Source organism: Chinchilla lanigera, unplaced genomic scaffold, assembly GCF_000276665.1.
Source record: "Chinchilla lanigera isolate Chin_1 unplaced genomic scaffold, ChiLan1.0 scaffold00171, whole genome shotgun sequence".
In the NCBI taxonomy this organism is placed as follows: Eukaryota; Metazoa; Chordata; class Mammalia; order Rodentia; family Chinchillidae; genus Chinchilla; species Chinchilla lanigera.
The window spans coordinates 1,526,485-1,548,233 of NW_004955572.1; the positions used below are offsets into that span (position 1 = coordinate 1,526,485).

Consider the following 21,749-nt stretch of genomic DNA (forward strand, 5'->3'; position numbering starts at 1 on the left):
TTTTTTGGTACTGGGAATCAAACTCAGGACCTTGTGCCTTGCCAGGCAGGTGCTTGTGCCGCTGAGCTATATCCCCAGCCCTTGCAGTATATTTCAACTGTAGTCTAGGCTGTCTCCTGGAATGTCAGCATTTGCGAGGGGTAAAAGAACCAAGTCTCACAGGATGTCAAAAGCAAAAATCCGTATAAGTTCATGCTCAAAAAACTCTAGTTAAAAGAGAAACCATTCCTGTTAATTTTGGAAGAAAAATAAAGCAATATGCTTAGCAGTGTGGCAGAATGGAGCCAGAAGGGGCTAATGAGCCTGCAAATGGATCGGTGGCTATAAAGGCAAGAGGGAAAGGCGAAAAAGAGGATTTTTTTTTTTCATACCAGGAATCGAACTCAGGACCTTGCGCTTGCCGGGCAGGTGCTTATGCCACTGAGCTACATTCCCAGCAAAAAAGAGGTGTTGACTATGTCAGCAGATCAAAGGCAAATAATCTACATCTAAAACTACATGCCCACACAAGCACTGGCAGCAGCTTTTGTAAGCCTTTGTCTGTCCTCCTTGCTTGCTCTGGTAAAACCACACAGTTGCAGAAAATGGCAGCCAGGGACAGAAACAACCTTATGTACTCTTGCTGTCCTTCTGTTCCCAGTGGAAGAAGAGATGGTGGCACCCTTCAGAGAATCTGACTTTACCATCAGATGGGCTAGTTCATGCTCTCTCTTGTGGGCTAGTTCCGTGTGTGTGTGTGTGTGTGTGTGTGTGTGTGTGTGTGTGTGTACAGAGATAGAGCATTCTAGAGCCATCGAAGAGCAGTTGTGAACTTTCCCAGCTCAGAGATTGGCTGAATCCTCAGGGAGACCCTGAGAGCCTTACATGCAGTAAGGCTTAAGAGCTGTTTGCTTCTGAACTCACACAAGCATTGTTGAGCACTCTCTAGAACCCCAGTGCCTGCCTGCAATAGTGACCTGTGTATTCAGAAGTCATTGGGTAAGGAAGCTCCAGGCCAAGCTAGGCTCTGCGGCTGCTCATAGATGCTGTCCAACAAGGGGTGTCCTTTCCAGAGTGCATGGGGGAGAGAGAACTCACTTGGGACTACAATGATCAAGGAAGTTTGTCCGGAATAGTCAGGGTTCGGGCTGGGCCTTGAGGGGCAATCCTTCAAGCTGGAATTGTCATTGCTGGACTTTATGATGCCAGTCTGGTCCCCAGTGCCCAAAGCTCTCCCTCGGAAATAGCTACCCTCTGAGTAGTGGCCGGCAGGTATAGCCAGCAGGCTTACTGGCTAGAGCCAGGTTTCCTTGACCTGCACAATGCTAGATAATGGCCCCGGATCTCTGTTTCACTGGGCTCCTGTAAGAACCCTTAGCACATCACATTCCCGAGCGGTTTCCATCTGTCAAGTATATCTGTATAGTGAGAGATACTTTCATTTTGAGGGACTGAAGGCCGTGGGTTTGTGACTGTATAAGACTAGAGCCCTAGGGAAAAAATGAAGGCTTGGGAAATTGTAAGGTCCTTGTGGAAATTCAAGCCTATTTCTAGGGGCTAAAAGGCACTAATGAGTATAATGCAGGCAAGAGACACTGGTTCAAACAAACAACTAATTGGAATTAAGAGAAGAAGTGTGCAGAGGCCTGTAATAAATGCGTATGCTAATTAGTCTTCTTTGCTCGCCCCTTGGGCTTTGGCTGTGACATAGAGTAGCCTATTAGATGCTTGCTCTGTAATAGCTGCTGAACGCTGGAGCCCTTTATTGCCATGGTAACATTGATGTCTAGCGTCTAGCTGAGCCCTGGATCTCTTAATTTACTACTCAGGCGGCTACAATTCTTTGGGTTTTATTATTCTTTGTGCCCCGGGTGCCAGAGTGGCCATGAATCATGCTTATTCATCCTCTGCACCACCCACGGTGTCTTTGAATAAGTCAGGGTGTCTCTTACTGTGTGTGATGAGCAGATTATTAAGTTAGAGCCTATTTCTGCCTTAGCTAGACTGGTGCCTACCCAGCACACCTCTCTCACTGCTTATCTGCTCTCTCAAATGGCTTTTGGCAAGCAGAGTGATGGCACCGTGGAGGACCCACAGGGGTCCAGCTTCCTAAAAGCCTTTGCTTGTTTGCTGGGCAGGGAGGAGCAGCACAATACAGGTGGGGCAGCATCAGCTGGGAGAATGAGCCTTGCAAACGCAAACCATCAAAACAGAACAGCCAGAGGGGGAGAAGAGTCCTTGCAGAGAGAGTCCTGGTTGAGAATAATGATGCTAGAAATTTTAGTTCCTCTGGAGTATGAGGTTTGGGCCTATGTGGGAAAAAGATTATCTCTTGTTCTGAGTGACCTCAAAGGAATAAAATAGCCCCTAAAAGCTAGAAGGTACAGGAGAGATGGATTTTACTTTATTTTATAAGACTTTTGTTTTTAAAAGCTGGTGAGAAAGACCAGCTGCCTTGGAAAGTCAGGAAGCAACTGGAGCTGCTCAAACTTTGGTACTGCAGGACAGAGATGCTGTAAGCGTCCACTGCCAGGGCACAAGCCAGAGGATGGAAGGCTTTGCTAGATGAGCTCTTAGTACTCTTCCAAACTTGAAATATCGTGTGTAGACAAAACTGTGGGCTATACAAATTTTGAGGAAATTTAAAGGGTCTTTTCCTTGTTTACTAGGGATGGAGGGAACAGATGAGAGGTCTTCTTGAGCCAGTTAGATTAAAGAGGTAGAGTTTTCCTCTGTGGCAGGCTGGAGAGAAAGCTGTAAACCTAAGGATAGTCAACCCGGTGTGCCAAGCACAGAAGGGCTGTTAAACACTGCTCTTTTCCTTCAAACTCTACAAACCCGTTTATTAGCAATCACCTGCATTTCCTCACCCTGAGTAACTGATATTCATCCAACCTGAGCCCACTCTGGATTCACAGGTACTAGTCAGAAATTATGGTGGTTCTCAGCTGCCTCTTAAATCAAGGGCAGATGCATACGCAAGAGCTAAAAGTCTCTCCAGCAGCAGCCCTTCACAGTTACTCACTTGCTGTAAGACCACAGGAATGCCAAGTGATTTCTCTGTCGCACCATCTCACCCACCTCCTCCACCACTCTGAAAGTCCAGTGTCCCTGCTTCCTCACTCTCAGAAATGCTTGTGGGCCTGGAACTCTTCCAAAGAAAATGGCAAGATAATTCTGAAGTCAAATGGTAGTATTGCTAATTAAAGAATATAGCCTGGGGCTGGGGATACAGCTCAGTGGCACAGGGCCTGCCTGGCAAGCTCAAGGTCCCAAGTTCGATTCCCCATACCCCTCCAAAAGAAAATAGCCTGAGCTCTATAATTGGAACTGGATTTGAATTCAATTTCCATTCTTAATAGCTGTGTGACCTTCACCTCTCTGAACTTCAGTTTTCCCATCTGTAAAATCATTAGATTGGTATAAAAATCAAATGATTTAATTTATATAAAGTTTCTGGCCTAGTTCACTCTAAAAGGTGATCGTTATCACTATCAGTATTATTATTATTATATGTATCATATGCGCATCGTATTAAAGTAGTTCCCAGAACACATGACTTCTCAGGATTTTTCTTTGTCAAGACAGCACCTAAATCAACGGATTCTAAAACCATTAAGGAAAATTTCAGGGGGGTTGGGATATTCATGCAGTCTCAAAGTAGTCATCCAAAGATTACTTACTATTTTCAGAGGAAAAAATGCACCTTTACAGTGAGCAATTCCAGCAGACATGCACCTCAGCTAAGTGATCAAATTTAGCATCACTTATTAGGGCCTCCTGCTGTGATTCACTGGGGCATCAACAACATTACTTCTGTGGTATTCTTGCCCACAATGTTTAATAATAAACATAATATTAAACAATAATAAACATCTGAATCTAAATGTAACAATAAGGAAAACATCAGAAAAGTCCAGATTGTATACAACACAAATGATCTGGACTCGTCAAAAATATCAGTGTCACTGGGAAAACAGCCAAAGATACTGCTCCAGATCTAGACTGAAGGGGGCTAAAGAAAAGACAGTCAAATGAAATCCATGATTCTTGATTGAATCTTGTCAATACAAACAACTAGAGTGTTCTGGAGGCAATTGGAGGTATTTAATATGCACTCAGTATCAGATCATGTTATTCTGTCCAACTAACAAATTTCTTAGATGTGATAATGATGCTTATACAAGACAATGCAAGAATGCTTATTCTTAAGAGATAGATTCTGAAGTATTTAGTTCCTAAAGGCAGCTATATCAGCCTGGCCTCGACAAAGGGGCAAGATTTCACCAAGCAGAGATGGGAATAAAGAACTGTACAGCAAGAGGCAATAACATGAGTGAAACTTGAAGAATAGAGAGCAGAGGTTTTCAACTTTAGTGTACAGTCACATAAGGAACTTGCTAACTGTGCACAACCCTTGATGCTAATTCCAAAATTTTGATTCTACAGATCTAAATATAGGACCAGAAATTGGGAGGTTTAACAAGCACGGAGATGAATCTGCTTCAGGAATCAAGGGCTGTGAGTTGGGAAACACAGGCATGGACTGTTATTTGTTCTATATACTTAAACAACTGACCCTGTCTCTCTCCTGTTTGGTGGAATATGTCATATGTGAGTTTTAACCAAGGCTGATTTAAACCTTCAGAGGGAAGTTATATAAACCTATCAGTCATGGTGTCTCCCATGTCCAACACTCTACTTACTGCCCCCTGCTTAGAAAGGCAAATTCAGTTAGTTATTGTGTGTAGGTTACCTTGACTATACTGGGAATGAGCTCCACAATTTTAATGATATATAAAATATCCTGGCACAAAAATCTTAATTCAATAAATTATGTGTCAGGTCATCTTGACTGTCAACTTGGCTGGATTAAAAGACATCTAGAGAGGTGATTGGATCAAGGGACGCTTTACTCATCAGTAAAGCAATCCACTGCTGTTTACAGTGTGTTGTTAGAAGGTGGAGTCCATACACAGAAGGTGGGTCACTGGGAGCATGGCTTTAGAGGTTGTATCTCTTGTTGACATTCTGACACAATGTTCTGTTTCCCAACCACCATGAAGTGAGCAGTTTTGCTGCAACAAGGCCTTTGGTTTTGATGTTCCTGCCTTGGAGCCAGCAGACCATGGACTAAAACCTCCAAGACTGTGAGTCAAATAAGCCTCTACTCTGAATTGTGGGGATTAGGTATTTTATTTCCTCTGCAACAAGAAAAGTGACCAATACAGGTTGGTAATAACAAGCTGAAAAAGTCAGACTAACACCCTATGGAATTGTTTCCACAGATTATGGGGAGAATTTTCCAGTCAGTGCCAAGAAGAGAACAGACAAAAAGTTTTAGAAGGAAGCAAGAACATTAGAGGAGAGGAGGAGAACAAGATGTTGCTCCCTGGAGCTGCATTGGAATCTAGTGATTTCCCAAGCAATGTTTATCCTCCTCATAATCTTTCTTTGGTTGAGATATCCGAAGTGGACCTCTCTTATATAAGATAAAAGGATTAAATTAGTGTACCCCCTATGAGGTTCTTACCCTTTAGAGAACTTATGCTCACACTGCAAAAAAAATATTTCTAGGACATGTTGCCGTCTACCCGAGGAGCTGGCAGGCTAGGAATAAGAATAAGCTAATGTTTTCTTGTCTCTTACCTCTTCAAGCAGACACATGAGTGAAGAAAAGGGACTCTGTGTCCACTTTTTCAAGACCCTCTTTACCTTGTAGATGCCTGGGTAGAAAGAGCTGCCCTTTCCCATCTCCAGTCCTCCTCGCTTGGTTTAAGGTAGCAGAAACCTCAACGTGTGTAGTCCTTTTCTGGATTGCTTTCTTGCTACCATCTCTGGCTCCAGCTCGAATAGAGTCCAATTCAGTAAATCTATTCCCAGAAGTGGAGAAGTTAAACAACCATCCTTAGTAGATAGGAGCAATAACTGCTGGTAGGTCCCAGGAGGGAACAGCAGGAGGTCGTGGGGAGATCTGTGCAGTACACCAGTCTTTAAGACACCTAAATGACCCCTCCACTCTACCTCTGGAAGGGAGCACGGCATGGCATGGATTAAGACTGACATTTCCTTGCTCTTTGTTCCCTGAGCTTTTATCTCTTGAGCAGGATAACAAAAATCTGTCAGAGTAAAAGAATCTTTATCCTAATGCTCCTATCCTTCTACCTCCTTAAAACTACCCTTGAACTTGCTAAATATTCAGGATAAGAAAAGGAAGTCCGGCCCCAGAGCACAGTGTGATGTTAGACTAGACCCTTCATCTTTTCGGACCTTAGTGTCCATCCTCAAAGTGCTGTTGTGAGAATGACATGTAATCATTTTGGTGAAAATGTAAGACGCATCAGCGGGCCTTCTGTTAAAGCAGCCTTCTGAGGATGTGATAAGTGAGAATGGCCTCACTCCTCCACGGCTTCTTGTTTCTCCTTTCGCCAGCTCCATGCTGGCAGCTGCTTCTCTAGTGTTAGTGAACTGAGAGGATGATTGCCTAACACCTCAATACTGATGACGATAACAGAGTCCATAGACAATGAGAGCAAGAGACCTAAATGAACAAAAAGGGATGCTTAAGACTCCTAAGATTATAAATTTAGAAATTGCTCTGGAAACTGCTTTGTACAATTAATTTGGGGTTAGAAGTATGTGAAATGTGACTTTAGGATTCCAAACTACTTGAGCTACATACTGAGCAGGTGCCCCAGCAGGAATATAGAAGGCCTTATGTCTTTCTTTTAATGTAAAGTTTGGCAAGGCCAGGAATACTTGGGCAAGTATCCCACAAAGAGCTAAACCTAGCTGGTTATTTATGAAGTGTCTAAGGTGTTCCAACTGTGTCCTCTGGGAATTCTTTCCATTAATATAAATCTGCTTGGCAAAATACTGACTACTGCAAGACCCATAGCCCTGGAAAAACAGTATGAATAAGAAAATAGGATGATAAAGAGTTGCATTAACCTAGGAGACAGAAGGAAAGACAATCCAATAATTTTAAACTTCTTTTTTGACTAATGGGACACCCACTCATAAAACTTGAGTACAACTCAAGAAGCCACATCATCGCAGGAAGGAGTGTGAATTCTAGAGTGAAATAGGCATGAGTGCATTTCTAGTTCTGATTCTCACCTGTGTGAGAACACCCTGAGATTTTATCTTACTTACTAACTAACAAGTTAGTTGGCCACATTTTCATGGATGTTGGCAGAAGACAAGACTCCTTTTTGTTGGTACTGGGAATCGAACTCATGACATTCTGCTTGCCAGGCAGGCACTTGCACCACTGAGCTATATCCCCAGCCTGATACAAGACTCCTGGGTCACTGATCAGGGCCTTAATTTCTTATAGCAACAATATTAGCCAATATATCTCAGCATTTTCTTGTATTAGTATTTCTTGCTCCTGAGTCCTGTAGGAGGCACTTAAAGAGGGCCAGGTGGTACCTGCACATGCTTTGGACGACAACACTGAGATTAATAAATTTTAATCTTTTGAAAATTAAGTTTATTTGTACAGTTTAGATACACATAACAATCACATTCATCATAGGGAATTTGTTCCTGTCCATGATATTTCTTCATTTTTCTTTTTTTTCCCATTCCCCTCCCCTCACTTCTACTCCTCTTCCCTTCCTTATTTACAAAGTTTTGTCTTCATTTTATCCTTTTTTTCTTATTTTTTCTTTTTCCTTCCTTCCCCGCCTCTCTGGTTCCCCTTTTCTTTTGAACAATTTCTTCATATTACACAATTTCTATTATACAGTTGGCTCTTATTTATACTTTCAGTTTTTCACACCAGAGACAGTGAGATATTTGAACACGTATATTTGATTTATTTCACTTAAGGGTATGGTCTTAAGGTCCACCCTTTTACATAAAAATGTCTCAAGTTTATCCTTCTTTATGGCTGAGTAGCACTCCATAGTATAAAAAACCACATCTTTATTATCCACTCATTGGTTGATGAGCATTTGGTGGTTTCCGAGATTTAGCTATTACAAATTGTGCTGCAATAAACACGTGTGCACATATATCACTGTGGTATGATGCTTTTAATTCTTTTGCGAAGATATTAAGAAGAGGAATAGCTGGGTCAAATGGGACCTCCAATCCAAGCCAATTCCTTTTGAGGAATCTCCACACTGATTTCCACAGTGGTTGCACTAATCTACACAATCAACAGTGGAAAAGGGTTCATTTTCCCACACTGCCTCACCAACATTTGTTATTGTTCAATTTCTTGATAATAGCCATTCTTTCTGGAATGAGGTGGAATCTCAGCATTGTTTTAATTTGCTTCTCTCGACTGACCAGTGATGCTCAACATTTTTTCATATATTTCTTTGCCATTGGTACTCCTTCATCTGAGAAGTGTCTATCCATCTCAGATGCCTATTTTTGGATTGGGTCTTCAAATTTGGGGGGTCTGATTTTTTAAAATTCTTTATATATATATATATATATTTTTTTTTTTTTCAAAATATTAGAACTTTGTCTGAGGAATAATTGACTAAGACTTTCCCCACTTTATGGGTCATCTTTTCACTCTGTTGATGATTTATTTTGCTGTGCAAAAGCTTTTTTAATAAGACGAGATCCTAGCTGTTAATTATTTGTAATGTTTCCCATGCGATTGGGATTTTGTTAATAAAGTCTTTGCCTACACCTATGTCTTCAAGAGTTCTATCTAGTCTCTCTTCCAGAAGATTTAGTGTTTCTATTTTAATATTTAGGTCTTTGATCCATTTTGACTTTAAACTAAAGTCTAAACTAGTACATGGTGAGAGACATTGAAAACTACAATGTCTAGTTTTAGTCTTTAGTCTAGTTTTAGTCTTTAGTTTTAGACTAAAACTACTAGTTTTAGTCTTTGGCATGTGGAAAGCCAGTTTTTCCAGCACCATTTATGAAAGAGGCTATCTTTCTTCCGGTGAGGGTGTTTGGCCCCTTTGTTAAAGATAAGATGGGTGAGTATGCTTGGAGTTGTTCCTGCATCTTCTAATCTGTTCCACTGATCCTTGGGTCTGTTTATCTTTTCCAGTACCATGCTGTTTGTTTTTTTTTTTTTTTTTAAATCACAGCAGCTTTGTAGTATAATTTCAAGTCAGGGATTATGATGCCTCCCACCTTGCCTTTGTTGCCCAGCATTGCCTTTGCTACTGTGAGTCTTTTCTGGTTCCAAATGAATTTTAGGATTGTTTTCTCTAGATCTGTGGGATATGCTGTTGGAATTTTGATTGGGATTGCATTAAATCTGTATAACAATTTTGGAAATATGGCCATTTTCACCATATTGGTTCTTCCTACCAAAAAGCAAGGGATACCTTTCCATTTTCTGAATCCTTTTCAATGTCTTTTTTCAGTGTAGTGTACTTTTCAATATAGAGGTTGTTCACTTCCCTCATTAGATTGATTCCTAGGTATTTCATTTTTTGGATGCTATTGTGAAAGGTGTTTTCCTAATTTCTCTCTCAGTGAGTTTGTTATTTGTGTATAGCAAGGTTATTGATTTTTGAGCGTTGACTTTATATGCTACTGAATTTGTTTATTAAATCTAGCAGTTTTTTAGTGGAGTTTTTGGAGTCTTCTATGCACAGTATTATGTTCTCCATAAATAATTTTTGTTTTACTTCTTCCTTTCCTATTGTTATTTCTTTCTCTTGTCTAATTGCCCTGGCTAAAGTTTCCAGAACTATGTTGAATAAGAGCAGAGATAGTGAACATCTTTGTCTTGTTCCTGATTTTAGAGTGAAAGCTTTCAGTTTTTGGCCATTTAGTATGATGTTGGTTATTGGTTTATCATAGAGGAATTTTATCAGAATAAATCTGAATCTTTTGTGTTGGGCAATAAATGTACCTGACTCTTGCTCCAGCGGATGATGCTATTTTCCAAAACTGATCACTGCACACATATCCTTGAAAAATTAATCCAAAACAATGTCACTCAGCATCTCCGCTCATAAGCCGGGCAGAAACATGACAGACACTTGGGAGATTGTCACGCAGTAGTGATCATGAGCAAGTTATCTAGCCTCTTTGAGTCTCAATTTTATAATCTATAAAATGAGTATCACAATAGTACCCACTGTTGGAGCTGTGAGGATTAAAAGAGTTCATACGTGTTTAATACTAGGCACTTAAGAAGACGTTCGAAGGTTGTGAGATTCATTCCCACTCTCTCTTTCCCAGCACTATTACTAGAAGGTCTTACCATTTCACATTTCCTGTTTTGTTCCAGTGGTCATTCATTGGCTCCCAAGAAAGACCTCAGTTTATTTATCATGACACTCATTCACTTGCTGGTTTCCCTCCACGTACTGGCAGGATTTAGGCCCCACTTAATGAACCCATCCACGCATTTAACAAATAGTTACATGTAACACTTCCAACTTGCCAGATACTGTGCTAGATGCCAAGGATACAGTGAGAATGAAAAAGACATGGTCACCACTCTTGAGGAGTTTGCCCTTTAGTTGGGGAGACGGACATTAAACAAATAAATCACATTAAATTGTTAATCAGCAGGAAAGCATAACATCTGGAAGAGAGAATTATCACAATTTTACTCACTTGATCTGTGCTGCTCCACGAGAGATGCTGTCCATGTAGGATCACTTACCACTTTTCCTTGATGGAGTCAAACTTCACTTCTGGGCCTTAACTTGGTGAAAAGTCAAGCTAAACTTGTGGCCCAAGTAGGAGGTGGAACACTGTCCAAGGAGTGAAGTCCTATTATGTTCAAGGCAGGCAAGCAACACTGTTGATAGAAAGGAGGGTCAGGGAAATAATGTTTCTAAAATCTGCTGAAAGCTTGAAAGTATAACTCTCAGTTGGCATTAGCAGAAGCATTCTTTGCTGTTGTTCTTGTTTTTGTTGTAAAGGAATTAAACTCAGAGACTTTGCATTGAGCTACATCCACAGCTCTTTCTATTTACATTTATTTTGTGACAGGGTCACACTAAATTGCTAAATTTCCCAGTTTGGGCTTAAACTTGCAGTCCTCCTGCCTCAGTGTCCCAGAGTGCTGGGATTACAGGTGTAAGCCACATGCCTGGATAGAAGAGCCATTCAAAAACGCAGCTTGCCAAAAGGGTGTTTGAAAGCAAATCTGTTGTTATAAGGAACATACAGAGTATTCTAATTTTCCACCATTAATTACTACATAAAACGTCTTCCCCTTCCTCAAAGGTCAACCTTGCCTGTGGCATATGAAGAAAGGTTCCACACTCTGAGTTACTGGGATATTCCACTGTCTGTTGCTACCCTTCTTTGTCCTGGGTGGATATTTCCTCTCTCCAGTAGGATAATAAGAACCTTAAAGCCAAGGATATTGCTCAGTGGCACAGCACCTGCCTGGCAAGTATGAGGTCCTGAGTTCGATTCCCAGTTTAAAAGAAAAAAGAACATTGGAGATAAGACCTGCAGCTTATACTTCCCTCATAACTCACTTCCATTCTCTCTGTTGCCAACAAAGCCTGTATCTATCTGTTCAGTGATAAAAACAATCTGTTCTTTTAAAAAATAACCATCTAAAAAAAGGAATGATGTTGTGGAATGGCATGGTGTTTACAAGCAGATTCATGGTTATTTTATTTATAAAAAATTCCGGACTTCTGTGGTCAATCACCCTTATGGTATAAACGGAAACAGTTTTTTTTTTTTTCCCAAGTAATTTGTACATCTGAACAGATCTCCCTCGTTTCATAGATAGAAAGTCAAGTGTTAATTTGGGCAAATCACATGCTAGTACAGTACTGCTAGGAATAGAAGCAAAGAAACATTATCCCTAACTTTCACTTTAATCATTAGCTTGTCTCCTTTCTTAGTTTAATCCTCTTGATCATGAGTCAGGAACCTTTCCAAGTGTAATGCCAAAGCTTCTGTCACTGTATTCCTAGGGACAAGGGACAGAGGGTAATTAACTTCTGTGGAGGAGTGGGGGAAGAGGTTGTTACCTCTTGTAACTTGGGGGTCAAAGGGAGAAACTGATTTTTTAGAGCAAGCAGGATTAAATGGAACTTTCAAATGTGGCACAAGAAGACTCTCACAAGTAAGAAAGAGGAAAGAGCTATGACAACTAAAAAGTAGCTCGGGCAGTGAATCAAGCTGTTTATTTCTCAGGACTGAACTTAGGAAACTTTGGGAAATCAATAATTCCTAACTCGATTCTAGACGAGAAGTAAGCTGTAATGGGAAAATCAGAATTTGGACCTTGACCACCCAATATGCTTTACTAAATCTAACATTGATATATTGACACACCTAGTACAAAATGAAAGAATCTAAAAACACTGTAAGTATAATCACTTCTCTTCAGACACAAGCCCTCTTAAAAATTGAGAGATGTACCAAAAAAATGATGTCTGTTGTCGTTATTTTTGCAGTGCTGGGGATTGAACCTGGGGCCTCACACATGCTGGGAAAGTGTTCTACCACTGAGCTACATCTTAGTCCTTGAAATAAAATTTTAATAAACTTTATTTAGAGCACTTTCAGGTTCACATAAAAACTGAATAGAAAGTACAGATACTTTCCATATACTGCCTGCTTCCCTCCACAGCCTTCTTCACTGTCAATATCCTTCACCTTAGGTTACATTTGTTGTGATTGATAGACCTACAGCAACTCATCATTACTACCCAAGTCCATAGTTTACATTAGAATTGACTCGTGGTTTTGTACATTCTAAGGGTTTTGACAAATGTATAATTACATATATTCGCTGTTATTGTACCATAGAGAAGAGTTTCACTGTCCCCAAATCTCCTGTGTTCCACCTATTCATCCTTCCTTCCCTTCTAAGTCTTGGCAACCACAGAAACTTTCACTGTCTCCATGGTCTTACCTTTTCAATAATGTCATGTACTTGGAATTGTACAGTACATAGCCTTTTCAGATTGCTTTCTCCCACTTGATAATGTAAGACATAACTGTTTCTTAATATAACAAATGATTTTCATATTCATAGTCATAAGAGTCACTAGCCTATATAAGAATAGCATATATATTTCACTGGAGAAAAGTTATTATAAATCTGAAAATGCTTCTGTTAAAGATATATATGGTAAGCCCTACAATAGGCACTAAGAAAATAACTTAAAAAGTATAAAGATCATAAAAATATTGAAATGCTACATTTATTTTTCATTTTAAAGAGAAAAGAACAAAAACATAACAAAAACAAAATAACACAAAAACAATAAAAATGATACAGAATTTCAAAACATGATGATAAGAAATCAGCAATTAATGTTAATTTAATGCAGAAGAGCAGTAAGGGAGGAATACAGGAACAAAATACACATGAGACATGTATAGAAAACAAAAAGTAAAATGACAGACATAAGTCTAGCTACATCAATAATGATAGGAAGTATTAAATAATCCACCTAACAAGCACAGGTTCCAAAGATGGATTAAGATAACCAAATTCAGCATATGCTGTTAACTTTATACATTTAAGTTTCAAAAATACAAATATATTGCCAGATGTGGTGGACACACCTGTAATCACAATACTTGGGAGACTGAGGCAGGAGGATTGCATCAGTTTAAAGCCAGTCTGAATGACATAAGCAAGTTCAAGGCCAACCTGCACTACATAGTGAGACCCTGTCTCCAAAACAAATATACAGTAAAGGAGGGAAAGATATGCAAACAGCAATCAAAAGAAAACTGGAGTGGCTAAGACAGCATTAGAAAAAACAATTTTAAGACAAAATATATTACTAGAAATTAAGAGACACATTTTATAGTGATAAAAGGGTCATCCCATCAGGAAGACATACAAATTAGAAATATATATGTACCTAACCATAGAGCATTAAAGTGAATGAGGTAATGTGACACAACTTCAGGGAGAAATAGACAAATCAACAATTATAATGAAGACTTCAATTCTTTACTTCCCATAATGGATAGAACAACTAGACAGAAGGACAACAAGAAAATGATAGATTTGATCAACACCATAGACCAATAGACATCTACAGAACCCTTTATCATACAACAACAAAATACATATTCTTCTCAAGTGCACATACAACATTTTCTGGAGGGAATCATCTGTTATGCCAAAAATCAAGTCTCAATAAATGTAAAAGGATAGAAATAATACAAAAATTTTCTGCAAATACATTATAATGAAATTAGTCATTAGCAATAGGATTAAATTTCATAAATTCACAAATAAGTGAAAATTAAGTTACAAACTCCTAAATAACCAGATCAAAGAGTAAATCACAAGAGCAATTAGAAAATATTTTGAGATGCATGAAAATGAAGACAAAGTATATCAAATTTTGTGGGATCCAACCAATACAGTGATCAAGAGAGAAATTTGTAACTGCAAACACCTATATTAAAAATGAAGAAAAGGACTATGAGAATAGCTGAATTTGAAGGCATTTTCCTAACTTGTATAAGGCCCTGGGTTAAATCCCAGTACAGCAAAAGATGAAAGAAGAGAGGGAGGAGAAGGGGAGGATTGCAAGTTCAAACCCAGCCTGAATGACTTAGTGAGATATTGTCTCAAAACAAAAATTAAAAAGGGCTTGGGAAGTAGCTCAGTGTGAATGTTCTGGGTTCAATCCCTAGCAGAAAAAAGAAAAGGGTGGAAGGGAGCTGCAGACGTAGTTGAGTAGTACAGAGCTTGACTAGCATGCGCAAGACCCTAGGTTCAATCTTTGGTATTGTGTTATTTTTCTCTCATTACTGAGACAAAATACCCGCCATCCAAAGTTAAAGGAGGAAAGGGTTTTTTTAGTTCACTGTTTGTAGAGGTTTCAGTCCATAACTGGCTGGCTCCAGGGCAGGGTGGCATTGAAGAGCAGAAACAGTTCATGACGGGCAGAAGGTAGCAAAGCAAGCAAGGGAAGGGGGCCTTAGCAGCTTTTTTCTGTCCTTTTTACACTCAATCTAAGATACTGGGATTAGGGCAGTGCCAAAAGGATCAGTGGACTGATTTAGTTATCACACAACCTTAATTCCACCACCACACAATCTAGATTCAGCCGTCTCTGAAAAAACCTAACCTATGACTGCATGAGGCTTTGGGAGGCCATCTAGACACAGCCATAATATTCCAACCCACCCCCCCAAAACACTCAAGTTCCTTCTTTTATGCAAAAGGCATTTAGTCCATTTCCAAGAGTTGCCAAAGTCCTAACATTTTGAGTATTGCTGAAAAGTCTAAATCCCAAGTCACCTCTGAGATTTAAGGCAAACTCTTAGCTGTGAGTCCCTGTACAAATGAAAAGAAAGTTAAACACTTTTAACATTACAATGGCACAAGATAAATATTACATTCCAAAAGGTACAAATAGGAAAATACAAAGGAATGGGAACAAAGGGAGTCCAAAATCCACCAGGGCAAACATTAAGTTCCACAGTTTCACTTCCAGCACCCCCCACAATCTGTGGCAAGTTGTGAACTCCAAAGGCCTTGGGTGCCTCCACCCCTACATCACTGCTGGTGGTTGTAGCTCCTATGGCTTCTCTCTTGGGCTAGTTCTGGTCCCTTCTTGGGGCTTTCCTCTGATGATCCATATTCCTGGATTCTCCAAAATTCCAGGATCTCCACTGAACCTTTGGCTTCACAGTCACAGCTTAACACACTGCCCATTCAGGGGTATACTGCCTGGCCTCCCAGCCCTTCTTCTGAAATCTAGGTGGAAGCCTTCTTGACCCCCAACTACTGCACTCTGCAAGCACCTAAAACCAGCACTACATGGATGTTGCCAAGGTCTGCTGCCAGGTGGAGCAGTAGCCAGGCTTCCTTCTCTCTTGGCTGTAGGGGTCAAGTGTCTATGAAACAATTCCCAAGGAACAACTTCTCTAGGCTGCTGGCAGTCTGACAGATGATGATCTGGGGCTCTCTTCTCAAAGCAAATTCTTTCACTTTTGCAATTTTGAGGCTGCAAAGGGTACAGTCCTGCTGCTTCTTGTGATGCCCTCAGTCCATCTCTTTCTATTCTCCTGTTCCTTCTCAGCAGTTAAGATTCCCCAGCTCTATCTTTGCAGTCTACAACTTTACTTGAGCTTCCTTTCGGCCAAACTCAAAACATTTTAAACCATTCTGCTGGGCTCTTTGCTCTTGATTCTCAACATAAGTCAGGCTAAAACTCCCAACAATAACCATGCTACCACCTCAATATTACACTGTCTTAAAATTTCTTCTTCCAGATTAATTAGTCCACTGGCCTTAATCTCAGTCTCAGGCAATGTTTCTGGATACAAGCAAACTGCAGACAAACTTTCTGCCAAGGCATAACACACGTAGTCTGGAGTCCAACAGTCAATGCAATCCCTCCCAGCAGAAACTTTCTGAGCCTGGTCTTTACCAGCAGAATTTCTATCAGCCTTCTGGTCTTCTAAGCTCTGACCAGAATCTCCCATCAAGTACAGCCTAAGGCATTCCAGCTCTACTTTTTCAGATGGCATCCCTAAGCCTTTCCTAACTCTTCCCCTTATCATAAGCCAGCTCTGGAGGCTCCTAAATCACATGGTCAGATATGGTCACAGCATCGACCTGAATTCCTTGGTACCAAATTCTGTCTTAGTTACTTTTCTGTCATTGCTGAGACAAAAATACCCAATATCCACAAGTTAAGGGTGGACAAGTTTATTTAGCTCACCGTTTATACAGGTTTCAGTCCATCATTGGCTGGCTCCAAGGCAGGGTGGCATGGTAGACAGGAATTGCAGAGGAGAAATAGTTCATGATGGGCAAAAGGTAGGAAAACAAGCAAGGGAAGACCATACCTCTTTCTGTCTCATATTTTATCCCAGGTCTTTAGGGAAGGCAGCACTCACACCCTTAATCTTAGTGCCCTTGATCCTAGCATTGCACCAAGAATCAATTTCAGCGTCACAAACTTTAGTTCCAGCCACTTCTGAAAAAGCCTCATCTATGACCACATAAAGCTGTGTTGGGGGGCATCTAGATACAAGCCATAACATTTTCTAAGACTCCAATAAGTTGTATATTAGACTTTTTCTTCTACTATTTTCCATATTCCTTAACTTCTCTAATAGTTAATCATCACTGTCAATTTGATTGGATTTAGTGATACCTGGGAGATTAGTAAGGCACACTTCTGGGTGTGTCCAGGTGGGTCTATGAGGGTGTTTCCACAGATGATTTGAATTTGAATCAGCAGACTGAGAGGGAAAGCCTCATCCCAAGTAGGTTAGGAACCCAGATGGAACAAAATCAGGAGTAAGAAGTCAATGCTTGCAAGCTTGATTCTGCTTAGTGGGTGCATCTTTTGCTCTTTCCATCACCCATGGGCATCAGATTCTAATTTCTTTAGCTGTTCAACGTGAACTCACACCAGGGACTTCCCAGGGAGTTTCCAGGTCTTCAGCCTCATACTAAGGCTGCCTTATTGATCTCTCTTGTTTTATGAATTTTAGTTTCTTAGACTGACCAGCTATTGGTCTTTCTGGCTCTCTTTCTTTGCTTTTTAGCTGCCATAAGGTGAGATTTGCTCTGCCATGTTCTCATCATGATGTTCTACCTTGCCATAGGCCCATAGCAACGGAGCCAAGTGGCCATGAACCAAAATCTCTAAACCATGAGCCAAAACAAACCTTTCTTTCTTCAAGTTGTTATTCTCAGTTATTTTTGTCACAGTGACAGAAAGTTAACACAGAAAAAAAATGTTACTAAGAATTGGAGTCATTGCTGTGACTATACATGAACACGTGGTCCAGAAGCCTGTGGAACTGGTTTGCAAGATGAATTTTGAAAAGTTCAGAGGATTGGGCTGGTGAAGTCCTAGAATGCTGTAAGCAGAGCTTAATAGTCAGTTGTGGTGTGAATTCAGAAGACTAAATGCCAACAGGAATTTAGACAGTAAAGACTGTGTTCATGAGGTTTCAGATGAGAATGATAACTCTATTGGGTATTTGACTAGAGGTGATTTGTGCTACATTCTGGAAAAAAAATTCTAGTCTACATTTTGTCCATGTACTGAGACTTTCTGTGAGGCTGAATTTAGAGGGGGTGGACAAGTTTATTGGCAGAAAAAATTTCAAGGCAACAGGGCATCAGGCAGTGGCATAGATTTCAGCCAGATTTATAGTGAGAATTGTGAGAAAAAAAGCACAACAGGAAGATTTGAAAAATGTGCAGTTTGGTCAAAAAAGAAGCATGTTTAAATTCATTGGCCAAAGAAAGTGTGGGTGTTGAAGAGATTAGTGCTATTAAAAAGAAGCCAAGCACTTTGCCCTGGGGTGATAGGAAAGATGCCTTGAAGACATTTCAGGAATCAGCAAGACACTACACATTGCAGGTTCAATGATGGAAAGGTGAAAACTTATTGAAAAGACTACTTTGAGAAGAGAAGAGGCAGCATTCTCGTCTCACAGGGTTGCCCATGGAATTGTTTCCCCAGAAGTCATTTCACCATGCTTAGCAGTTCAGACACTCGGAGGAGGACACCACAGCCATGGTCCAAGTGGGCCCCGCTACTGCTCACGCCAACAGAAGACTTTCACCTTGTCAGTATGAGGCTGGTGTTGGAGGTATACAAAATGCAGGAGGTATGAAGTCATGAAGGCTTCCACCAAGATTTTAAAGGAAGGTTTGTAGGCCAAGTGATATGTGACAGGTGGGAATCCCTGTGGTCAATCCCTGAGAGGGCAATGCATAAAGCTGTGAGAGTAAGACCAAAGATACAATGGAGAGCCACGAATGTGGAAGGTCTGCCAAGAAAAACTGTAGGCAATGAGCAGAGGCAGTCCAAGAGGGAGGCCATGTGGGCTTCAACCAGCAAAGCCACAGGGGCAGGGCTGCCTAAGTCCTTTGGAACTCACATCATGCCACCATGTGCCACAGATGCTGGACACAGAGCTGCATGATTTAATGTTTGCTCTGCTAGGTTTCAGTCTTGCTTTGGTCTCATCTCTCCTTGCTATTCCTCTATTCTTCTCTTTTGGAATGGGAATATTTACTCTGTGTCAGTGTATCTTGAAAATTTGTAACTTTGTTTTGTATTTAATAGGGGCTCATAACTAAAAGTTGACAGGAGTTTCAAAGATTGTAGAACTGGGCTTTTTTTTTGAGACAGGGTCTCCCTGTGGAGGGCTAGTTTTGAACTCAGCTCTTTAGTTCAGGCTGGTTTCAAACTCATGGTGACCCTCCTGCCTCAGCCTCCCAAGTGCTGAGGTATTACAGGTGTGTGCCACCATGCTTGGTTGGACTTGGACTTTTGAGCAATGCTGGAACTGTTGAGACTTTGGGGACTCTTGGAAGTGGACTGAATGGATTTTGTATTTTAAGATGTATATGAGACTTTGGGGCCCACGAGTGGAGTGTTATGATTAGCATCTGCACTATCACCCTGAAGACTCAAGTTTTGGAAACTTGGCCCCCAATGTAGCAATACTAGAAATGAGGATTTTGGAAGGTGATCAGATCATGAGGGCTGTAACTTCATCAATTTATGGATTCATAATGTGATGACATTATTGCAAGGTGATGGAAACCTAGGCGATGGAGCCTAGTTGAAGGGAGTGGGTCATGGGCATAGGAACTTGATGACTATATCTTGTCCCTGCTTCCCCCTCTCTGCTGGGTGTCATGAGGTAAGAAGTTTTGCTTTACTGCATGCTCCACGCCATGATACTCTGCCTCATCACAGACTCAGAAACAATGGAGCCAAGTGACCAGGGACTGAAACCTGATTTGCCCAGGTATTTTGTCACAGTGATGAAAAGTTAACACAGCTTTTTTCTTATTTATTATTTCCTTATATGGCCGTCTATACTGCTTTCTGAGTAACTTCCAAATTCTATTCCAACATTACTCTAATATTATAATCATATAAAGACATCAGAAGGAAAACCAATGTACAGACAAAAGTTCTACAGAAAAAGGATTTGATAAACCCATCATCCACTCTTGATAAAAGTCTCTTAGTGAACTAGAAGAGAACTTTCTCAATTCAATGAAGGCAACTACAAAGGAGCAATAGCTAACATCACAATTATTGCTAAAAGGATGAATTTTCCTCTCCCAAGATCAGTGTTTGGTCCATTTGTGTCAAATTGTTTTACTGTAACAGAATACCTGAGACTGGGTAACTTATATAGAGCAGATATCTATTTCTTACTATTCTGGAGGCTGTAAAGTTCAAAATTGAGGCACTGGCGCCTTGTTGGAGCCTTCTTGATGCATCCTCACATAGTATAAGGTGGAAAGCTAAGAGAAGATAAATGTATCCTCACATGGAATAAGAAGAGGAAGCTAGCTGAATACTGTGTGAAGCTTCTTTTATAGTAACTTGAATTCCACTAATGAGGCAGAACCTTCAAAGCTAAATCAACTCTTAAAGGGCCCACATCTTAATACTATCACATTGGCAATACATAAATTTTGGAGTGGAAGCATTCAAACCACATTATATAGGAACAAAGCAAAATATAGCTGTGGCTGTAGATAGATAGAGCTAGATTGATATAGATAGCTATAGATATAGATATATTTATAGTTAAAAAGACAGTAGTGGAAAAACAAGTTCTTTAGGGAGCCGATATGAAGTGTATATATATTGCTTTGGGTTTAACTCATGTCAGTAGGCTTCAAAGAGAAGAGAGAATTTGAAAAAAAGTTGGAAAGATTAGTGAAAGAGGTAAACTGAAGGCTGGTGGACCTGATAAATGACCTGAAGTCTGTTCTGGAGTGAAATTTTCGCATCCTGCTGCTCTTAGGCTAGGTAGACACATTGGGCATTCTATATTGGCAAGAAGAAAGATGGAAACTACACTATGTTTCAAACCATGGCCACAGTAAAGGAAAAATCTATTTTAAAAATCCAAGTTTTCTGGTTCCTCTTACCTTTCTGAATAGGCCTTTCTCTAAATTACCCTTAAATATTGCTATTCCTTAGAGCTCTGCCTGAGACATTTTTTCTCCACATCTGACAAATTCTTGAATGAGCTAATGTATCACAATGTTTTACACTATTCTGACATCTTCCGCATTATTTTCTTTATACTAGATTTCCCCATTCTAAGCCTCAGATCTTAAAACACATCCTCCCAGCGGATATATCTGTATACTACAGATAACTAAGTAAAAATTATATTAAAATGATATCAAAATCATGTAATGATAAGGAAGAAAAATTCTTCCACAGAAGCAATGGTAATAGTGACCAAAATGATGAGAATCAACTTTTTTGGGTATCTACAAATTAACCAAAGGTTTTCAGGAATCATAGAATATTTATTGAAGAAAAATAGCTAAGTTGTGATAAGATCAGCACGCTCTGTGATGTTTTAATTTACTATATTTTCATCCCCTTCTCTCTAGCTCTGGAGCAACCTTGAAAACTGACATCCACACATGTTCATGTGGCAAATAATGAGTTTTGTAGCTACTAGAGAAGGAAGAATGAAGTTGAAGCTCCTTTGAAGATGTGTACCAATATCATTGTAACTATTTGACCTATGTCATGGTTTCCTGGGAGACTCCATTCATAAACCTTATCTTCATTTGACCTGATTCAGAGCTTGCTTTTTTACTGAGGATGTTTATTGAAAATAATAAGTGGTAGTTGTTTAAAATTATGGCTGCCTGCTAAAGTGGATAAAAGTTGGGGCAATCATATAGGCTGACAAAAAAGGGCTTAAAATAAAAACTGAGGAAATGAAAGGTCCATCTTAATCACTATCTTAGTCACTTTCTCATTACTTGGACAAAATACCCAACACCCACAAGTTAAAGGAAGAAAGGTTTAGTTAAAGGTAAAGGAAGTTAGCTCACAGTTTGT

At 40.0% G+C, this 21,749-nt stretch overlaps 1 long non-coding RNA gene across 1 annotated transcript; it reads left to right on the plus strand.

Annotated features, from left to right (window-relative positions):
- Positions 1-4,468: 4,468 nt before the first annotated feature.
- LOC106147513 lies at positions 4,469-21,475 on the plus strand. The gene is made up of 3 exons (XR_001232439.1): positions 4,469-4,593; positions 5,046-5,129; positions 21,290-21,475. It is a non-coding gene; the product is annotated as an uncharacterized LOC106147513 (long non-coding RNA).
- Positions 21,476-21,749: the final 274 nt, after the last annotated feature.